We start from the raw sequence: 9,498 nt of genomic DNA, 5'->3' as shown, positions 1-9,498 counted from the left end.
CTGCAATTAACATTTTGGTACATGACTCTTTTTGAATTATGGTTTTCTCAGGATATAAGCCCAGTAGTGGGATTTCTGGGTCATACGGTAGTTCTATTTGTAGTTTTTTAAGGAAACTCCATACTGTTCTCCACAGTGGCTGTATCAATTTACATTCCCACCAACAGTGCAAGAGGGTTCCTTTTCTCCACACCATCTCCAGCATTTATTGTTTCTAGATTTTTTGATGATGGCCATTCTGACTGTTGTGAGATGATATCTCATTGTAGTTTTGATTTGCATTTCTCTAATGATTAATGATGTTGAGATTCTTTCATGTGTTTGTTGGCAGTCTGTATGTCTTCTTTGGAGAAATGTCTATTTAGGTCTTCTGCCCATTTTTGGATTGGGTTGTTTGTTTTTTTGATATTGAGCTGCATGAGCTGCTTATAAATTTTGGACATTACTCCTTTGTCAGTTGCTTCACTTGCAAATATTTTCTCCCATTCTGAGTGTTGTCTATTGGTCTTGTTTACGGTTTCCTTTGCTGTGCAAAAGCTTTGAAGTTTTATTAGGTCCCATTTGTTTATTTTTGTTTTTATTTCCATTTCTTTAGGAGGTGGGTCAAAAAGGATCCTGCTGTGATTTATCTCATAGAGTGTTCTGCCTATGTTTTCCTCTAAGAGTTCGATAGTTTCTGGACTTACATTTAGCTCTTTAATCCATTTTGAACTTATTTTTGTGTATGGTGTTAGAGAGTGATCTAATCTCATACTTTTACATGTACCTGTCCAGTTTTCCCAGCACCACTTATTGAAGAGGCTGTCCTTTCTCCACTGTACACTCCTGCCTCCTTTATCAAAGATAAGGTGACCATATGTGCCTGGATTTATCTCTGGGCTTTCTATCCTGTTCCATTGATCTATCTTTCTGTTTTTGTGCCAGTACCATACTGTCTTGATTACTGTAGCTTTGTAGTACAGTCTGAAGTCAGGGAGCCTGATTCCTCCAGCTCCGTTTTTCGTTCTCAAGATTGCTTTGGCTATTCGGGGTCTTTTGTGTTTCCATACAAATTGTGAAATTTTTTGTTCTAGTTCTGTGAAAAATGCCAGTGGTAGTTTGACAGGGATTGCATTGAATCTCTAGATTGCTTTGGGTAGTAGAGTCATTTTCACAATGTTGATTCTTCCAATCCAAGAACATGGTATATCTCTCCATCTATTTGTATCATCTTTAATTTCTTTCATCAGTGTCTTATAATTTTCTGCATACAAGTCTTTTGTCCCCTTAGGTAGCTTTATTCCTAGATATTTTATTCTTTTTGTTGCAATGGTAAATGGGAGTGTTTTCTTGATTTCAGTTTCATATTTTTCATCATTAGTGTATAGGAATGCCAGAGATTTCTGTGCATTAACTTTGTGTCCTGCTACTTTACCAAATTCATTAATTACCTCTAGAAGATTTCTGGTAGCATCTTTAGGATTCTCTATGTATAGTATCATGTCATCTGCTAACAGTGACAGCTTTACTTCTTCTTTTCTGATTTGGATTCCTTTTATTTCCTTTTCTTGTCTAATTGCTGTGGCTAAAACTTCCAAAACTATGTTGAATAAGAGTGGTAGTGAGAGTGGGCAACCTTGTCTTTTTCCTGATCTTAGTGGAAATGCTTTCAGTTTTTCACCATTGAGGACAATGTTTGCTGTGGGTTTGTCATATATGGCCTTTATTGTGTTGAGGAAAGTTCCCTCTATGCCTACTTTCTGCAGGGTTTTTATCATAAACAGGTGTTGAATTTTGTCACAAGCTTTCTCTGCATCTATTGAGATGATCATATGGTTTTTCTCCTTCAATTTGTTAATATGGTTTATCACATTGATTGATTTGCATATCTTAAAGAATCCTTGAATTCCTGGAATAAACCCCACTTGATCATGGTGTATGATCCTTTTAATGTGCTGTTGGATTCTGTTTGCTAGTATTTTGTTGAGGAGTTTTGCATCTATGTTCATCAGTGATATTGGCCTGTAATTTTTTTGCTTTGTGACATCCTTGTCTGGTTTTGGTATCAAGGTGATGGTGGCCTTGTAGAATGAGTTTGGGAGTGTTCCTCCTCCGCTATATTTTGGAAGAGTTTGAGAAGTATAGGTGTTAGCTTCTCTAATGTTAGGTGTTAGCTTCTCTAAATGTTTGATAGAATGATAGAAATGTTTGATAGAATTTGCCTGTGAAGCCATCTAGTCCTGGGCTTTTGTTTGTTGGAAGATTTTTAATCACAGTTTCAATTTCATATTGTTCTTTTCTAGTCTGTTCATCTTTTCTATTTCTTCCTGATTCAGTCTTCGCAGGTTGTGCATTTCTAAGAATTTGTCCATTTCTTCCAGGTTGTCCAGTTTATTGGCATAGAGTTGCTTGTAGTAATCTCTCATGATCTTTTGTATTTCTGCAGTGTCAGTTGTTACTTGTCCTTTTTCATTTCTAATTCTATTTATTTGAGTCTTCTCCCTTTTTTTCTTGATGAGTCTGGCTAATGGTTTATCAATTTTGTTTATCTTCTCAAAGAGCCAGCTTTTAGTTTTATTGATCTTTGCTATCGTTTCCTTCATTTCTTTTTCATTTATTTCTGATCTGACTTTTATGATTTCTTTCCTTCTGCTAACTTTCTGTGTTTTTTTGTTCTTCTTTCTCTAATTGCTTTAGGTGCAAGGCTACATTGTTGTTCGAGATGTTTACTGTTTCTTAAGGTAGGATTGTATTGCTATAAACTTCCCTCTTAGAACTGCTTTTGCTGCATCCCATAGATTTTGGGTCATTGTGTCTCCATTGTCATTTGTTTCTAGGTATTTTTTTATTTCCTCTTTGATTTCTTCAGTGATCACTTCGTTATTAAGTAGTGTATTGTTTAGCCTCCATGTGTTTGTATTTTTTACAGATCTTTTCCTGTAATTGATATCTAGTCTCATACCATTGTAGTTGGAAAAGATAGTGGATACAATTTCAATTTTCTTAAATTTACCAAGGCTTGATTCATGATGCAAGATATGATCTATCCTGGAGAATGTTCCATGAGCACTTGAGAAGAATGTGTATTCTGTTGTTTTTGGATGGAATGTCCTATAAATATCAATTAAATCCATCTTGTTTAATATATCATTTAAAGCTTGTGTTTCTTTATTTATTTTCATTTTGGATGATCTGTCCATTGGTGAAAGTGGGGTGTTAAAGTCCCCTACTATGAATGTGTTACTGTCGATTTCCCCTTTTATGGCTGTTAGTATTTGCCTTATGTATTGAGGTGCTCCTATGTTGGGTGCATAAATATTTACAATTGTTATATGTTCTTCTTGGATCGATCCCTTGATCATTATGTAGTGTCCTTCTTTGTCTCTTGTAATAGTCTTTATTTTAAAGTCTATTTTTTCTGATATGAGAATTGCTACTCCAGCTTTCTTTTGGTTTCCATTTGCATGGAATATCTTTTTCCATCCCCTTACTTTCAGTCTGTATGTGTCTCTAGGTCTGAAGTGGGTCTCTTGTAGACAGGAAATATATGGGTCTTGTTTTTGTATCCATTCAGCCAATCTGTGTCTTTTTTGGGGAGCATTTAGTCCATTCACATTTAAGGTAATTATCGATATGTATGTTCCTATTCCCATTTTCTTAATTGTTTTGAGTTTGTTATTGTAGGTCTTTTCCTTCTCTTGTATTTTTTTACTAGAGAAGTTCCTTTAGCAGTTGTAAAGCTGGTTTGGTGGAGCTGAACTCGCTCAGCTTTTGCTTGTCTGTAAAGGTTTTAATTTCTCCATCAAATCTGAATGAGATCCTTGCTGGGTAGAGTAATCTTGGTTGTAGGTTTTTCTCCTTCATCACTTTAAATATGTCCTGCCACTCCCTTCTGTCTTGCAGGGTTTCTGCTGAAAGATCAGCTCTTAACCTTATGGGGATTCCCTTGTGTGTTATTTGTTGTTTTTCCCTTGCTGCTTTTAATATGTTTTCTTTGTATTTAAATTTTGACAGTTTGATTAATATCTTCCTTGGCGTATTTCTCCTTGTATTTATCCTGTGTGGGCAGCCTCTCTGCTAATGGGTGGGGTTGTGTTCCTGTCTTGCTAGTTGTTTGGCATAGGATGTCCTGCACTGTAGCTTGCTGGTCGTTGAGTGAAGCTGGGTGCTGGTGTTGAGATGGAGAAATCTGGGAGATTTTCGCTGTTTGATATTACGTGGAGCTGCGAGGTCTCTTGTGGACCAGTGTCCTGAAGTTGGCTCTCCCACCTCAGAGGCACAGCACTGACTCCTGGCTGCAGCACCAAGAGCCTTTCACCCACACAGCTCAGAATAAAAGGGAGAAAAAGTAGAAAGAAAGAATTAGTAGAAGTAGAAAGAAAGAAAGGAGGGAAGGAGGGAGGAAGGAAGTAAGGAAGTGGGGGGGGAAGGAAAAAAGAAAGAAAGAAGATAAAGTAAAATAAAATAAAGTAAGATAAAATATAATAAAGTTATTAAAATAAAAAAATTATTAAGAAAAATAAAAAAAAAAATGGACGGATAGAACCATAGGACAAATGGTGGAAGCAAAGCTATACAGAAAAAATCTCACACAGAAGCATATACATACACACTCACAAAAAGAGGAAAAGGGGAAAAAATCATAAATCTTGCTCTCAAAGTCCACCTTCTCAATTTGGGATGATTCGTTGTCTATTCATATATTCCACAGATGCAGGGTACATCAAGTTGATTGTGGAGCTTTCATCCACTGCTTCTGAGGCTGCTGGGAGAGATTTCCCTTTCTCTTCTTTGTTCTCACAGCTCCTAGGGGCTCAGCTTTGGATTTGGCCCCGCCTCTGCGTGTAGGTCGCCGGAGGGCGTCTGTTCTTCGCTCAGACAGGACGGGGTTAAAGGAGCCGCTGATTCGGGGGATCTGGCTCACTCAGGCCGGGGGTAGGGAGGGGCACAGAGTGCGGGGCGAGTCTGCGGCGGCAGAGGCCGGTGGGACGTTGCACCAGCCTGAGGTGCACAGTGCATTCTCCCGGGGGAGTTGTCCTTGGATCCCGGGACCCTGGCAGTGGCGGGCTGCACAGGCTCCCCGTAAGGGTGGTGTGGATAGTGACCTGTGCTCGTACACAGGCTTCTTGGTGGCGGCAGCAGCAGCCTTAGCATCTCATGCCCGTCTCTTGGGTCCACACTTTTAGCCGTAGCTCGTGCCAGTCTCTGCAGCTCCTTCAAGCAGCACTCTTAATCCCCTCTCCTCTCGCACCAGGAAACAAAGAGGGAGGAAAAAGTCTCTTGCCTCTTTGGGAGGTCCGTACTTTTCCCCGGACTCCCTCCCGGCCAGCCGTGCCACAGTAACCCCCTGCAGGCTGTGTTCACACCGCCAACCCCAGTCCTCTCCCAGCACTCCAACTGAAGCCCGACCCTCAACTCCCAGCCCTGCCTGCCCTGGCAGGTGAGCAGACAAGCTTCTCAGGCTGTTGAGTGCTGGTCGGCACCAATCCTCTGTGCGGGAATCTCTCCCCGCTTTGCCCTCCGTACCCCTGTTGCTGTGCTCTCCTCTGCGGCTCCGAAGCTTCCCCCTTCCGCCACCCGCAGTGTCCGCCTGCGAAGGGGCTTCCTAGTATATGGAAACCTTTCCTCCTTCACGGCTCCCTCCCACTGGTGCTGGTCCCGTCCCTATCCTTTTGTCTCTGTTTTTTCTTTTTTCTTTTGCCCTACCCAGGTACGTGGGGGGTTTCTTGCCTTTTGGGAGGTCTGAGGTCTTCTGCCAAAGTTCAGTAGGTGTTCTGTAGGAGTTGTTCCACTTGTAGATGTATTTCTGGTGTATCTGTGAGGAGGAAGGTGATCTCCGCGTCTTACTCTTCCGCCATCTTCCCGGAAGCCAACCCTTTCTTTTTTAAGATAAAGATTGTTTACTACTTTTTCTTTTCAATATGAATATTTTTTTCTCTTAGCTGTTGTTTTATCTTCTCACATTACTTAGTAAACTAAGATTATGCTGTTATTGCTTATCTGCCATTAATATCCCATGTGCTTTTCTGCATTAAGAGCTAGAATGACTATAAAAAATAGAAGAAAAAGCTGTACTTTTTTGTCTATGAGTGAAAAAATATAGTTAAATTTGAGAACTCTTTGAGAGTTTAGACTTTACAGTAAATTCTTAAAATGACTTAAGTTGTTCTATATCATGTCAAAGTATAGTTTCTGTAATTACAAGCATCTGGAACTTCAAAGAATGGTTTAATAATGATTTTGTGGCAATATGTAAGACCTTAAATAGCTTTACTTCAAAGCAAATCCTTGCTGAAAAGGCCTAACACTTTATTAAATTTTAATGTAATTCTTAATGCTATTATTTTTTGCTCAAATTTCCATACTTCAGAACAGACATGAGCAAAAGAGTTTGGATTTAGACAGCTTTCTCTGAGTGATTGAAGGAAGTCAGCTTTGTGCTCAGCACACTTAAAAATTTTACATTTCATAATCTTTTAGCATCTTTAATATTTAGACCACATCTAGGGAATCTAATATTCAATCACTGAATTAGATACCCCTTAAATATTTCCTTTGTAACCCTATAATAATTGTGAGTAAACATAAATTAATAAAAGTTGCTAAAAATAGATTTTGAAATTTCATCTGTTTTCCTTTTTAATTGACATTCTTTTTAAGATCACCTGACATTCTTTTTAAGATCATTGTTCCATAACGGAGAAGTCTTTGAAAGTATCAGTTTGGATCCTGGTGGTCAAACAGAAAAATGCGTATATTAGTAGAAACAATGATTGAATGTTATATTTTGAAAATATCTAGAAATCAATAAAATTGCTGTGCTTTTATTACCATACTTTACATGATATAATACATAATATAACATGGAGTTCCTCTCATTTATCTAATAATTATTGGCATATAAAGTTAGACAACTCTAAATACTTGCCTCAGAAGTTTATGTGCCCTTTGAAAATTTTGAAAATGAATTCTGAGATTCCTCATTTAGATAATGATTTCAATGTAACTATTTACTATTTCAGATTATTGTGAATATTAATTAATATGGAACTTATAAGCACAGATGTAAGTGCATAATTAAAAGTGTAGACTTCAAACCACACTGCTGGATTTAAATATTAGCTTCACTACTTTTCAGCTGTGTGACCTGAACAATTTACTTAATTTCTTTTTTTCTCAGTTTTTATAAACTAGGCATGATAATAATAGCACCTACCTCATAGAGTTGTCATAATGATTGAATTAATTAATATATGTGAAACTCCTAGATTAGTACCTGGGAAATGAGCCCTCTATAATTTTGGCATTACATATAACACATTTATATATTATATAATTATGTAAAATATATATAATATTTAGCTCTATGTGTCAATTGTCTGGCACATAGTAAGCAGTCAGTATAGTACTATGTTTTTCTTGAGATTATATTTTACAAACTTGAATATTTACCTCTTCATTTCTTTTTTGAGAGCGTTTGAGGGTAGAAAAGATACAAAGTAAAATTAACCCTTGAAAATGTATTAAGTAGTGTTTACTAGTATACTCTACTTTTTCAAGAATGATGACCCTTGGGGTACCATGTGTCTTAAGAGCAATATTTTAATATATGATACTTATTGAACATGAATGGGGTAATTTATATAGTTAAAGAAATGGTATCCCTGAGAAAATAAGTATTAAAATGAGCCATATATGAAGAGTAGAAATAAGCTGGGCAAAATATGATGGGGGGAGCTTCCTAGCAGAGAGAAGAGCACATATAAAGGATGTATGAGTGGATTAGGGAGTCTGTTGGGACTTGGCTGACTTTTTTTTTTTTTTGGCGGTACACGAGCCTCTCTGCTGTGGTCTCTCCCATTGCGGAGCACAGGCTCAGGACGCGCAGGCTCAGCGGCCATGGCTCACGGGCCTAGCTGCTCCGCGGCTTGTGGAATCTTCCCGGACTGGGGCACGAACCCGTGTCCCCTGCATCGGCAGTCGGACTCTCAACCACTGTGCCACCAGGGAAGCCCTGGCTGACATTTTAAAACTCCATCAGAATTATTTTTAAAAATTTAAATACAATGAAAACGTTATTGGTTTTGAGACTAAGATTGCAGGGATATATATTTCCCTCCAATTATAATAAAACTCAATGCACTTCACTCCGTAAACAAGCAGAATTTTTAAAGGATCCCGAAAAACTGATTCTAAAATTGATAAGCAATTATACCGCCTCGCCGCCGCTTCCCTTCGTCGGAGCGGCAGCTTGTCCGCCCGCCTGCCCGGCTCGAGGCCCGCGGGGAGTGCGGCGCAGTCCCTTGGCCCGCGGAGGGGCGGCCCCCTAGCCTCTTCGCAGAGCCCACGGATGACCAGGAAGGGGAGCGGTCCAGATGGCGCGTCCTTGGCCCCGCAAGTACAAGGTGAGCGACCTGGTCTTCGGCAAGATGAAGGGCTACCCGCACTGGCCGGCCCGAATTGAGGAACTCCCAGAGGGAGCTGTGAAGCCTCCAGCAAATACGTATCCTATCTTCTTTTTTGGCACCCATGAAACTGCATTTCTAGGTTCCAAAGACCTTTTCCCTTATAAGGAATACGAAGACAAGTTTGGGAAGTCAAACAAACGGAAAGGATTTAATGAAGGATTGTGGGAAATAGAAAATAACCCAGCAGTAAAGTTTGTTGGGTACCAGGCAATTCAGCAACAGAACTCTGCAGAAACCGAGGGAGAAGGCGAGAATACTGCATGCAGAGGCAAGCAGTGAGGAAGAAGGTGATAGAGTAGAAGAAGATGGAAAAGGCAAAAGAAAGAATGAAAAAGCAGGCTCAAAACGGAAAAAGTCATACACTTCAAAGAAATCCTCTAAACAGTTCTGGTAATCTCCAGGAGATGAAGATGACAAGGACTGCAAAGAAGAAGAAAATAAAAGCAGCTCTGAGGGTGGAGATGCCGGCAATGACACAAGAAACACAACTTCAGACTTGTAAAAAACCAGTGAAGGGACCTAACTACCATAATGAATGCTGCATATTAAGAAAACCACAAGAAGGTTATATGTTTAGTTGTCTAATATTCTTGGATTTGATATGAACCAACACATAGTCCTTGTTGTCATTGACAGAACCCCAGTTTGTATGTACATTATTCACATTCCTCTCTCTGTTTCGTTTTGGTGGAAAAGACATTTTAGCCTTTTTTAAGGTTATTGATTTAATTTCATGTTATTTGGTTGCATGAAGTTGCCCTTAACCACTAAGGATTATCCAGATTTTTGCACAAGCTTATACAAGTCTAGGATCCGTTATCAAGGCAGTTATGTTCATCACTCTCCTGCCTTTTCTCCACCATCACCAAACAAACACTAAGTTAAATATAAATTAGCATTTTTTAAAATGACCACTCAATATAATGCTTAAGGGATTTCCTCTCTGTGACAGAACCCAGGAACCAATTCCTAGATACATAATGTTGGCATACTGAAGATGAACTTAAAATTGTTCTTCAGTTTTGAGGCCATGTGTAAAGTTTAATCATAT

At 39.0% G+C, this 9,498-nt stretch overlaps 1 pseudogene; it reads left to right on the top strand.

The window, feature by feature from the left end:
• Positions 1–8,354: 8,354 nt before the first annotated feature.
• On the top strand, positions 8,355–9,115 carry LOC115855687 (hepatoma-derived growth factor-related protein 3 pseudogene; annotated as a pseudogene).
• The last annotated feature ends 383 nt before the right edge of the window (positions 9,116–9,498 follow it).

This window comes from Globicephala melas, chromosome 4 (assembly GCF_963455315.2).
Source record: "Globicephala melas chromosome 4, mGloMel1.2, whole genome shotgun sequence".
Classification (NCBI taxonomy): domain Eukaryota; kingdom Metazoa; phylum Chordata; class Mammalia; order Artiodactyla; family Delphinidae; genus Globicephala; species Globicephala melas.
The sequence above is the reverse complement of the archived record's forward strand: the minus strand, read 5'-3'. Positions and strand labels throughout refer to the sequence as shown.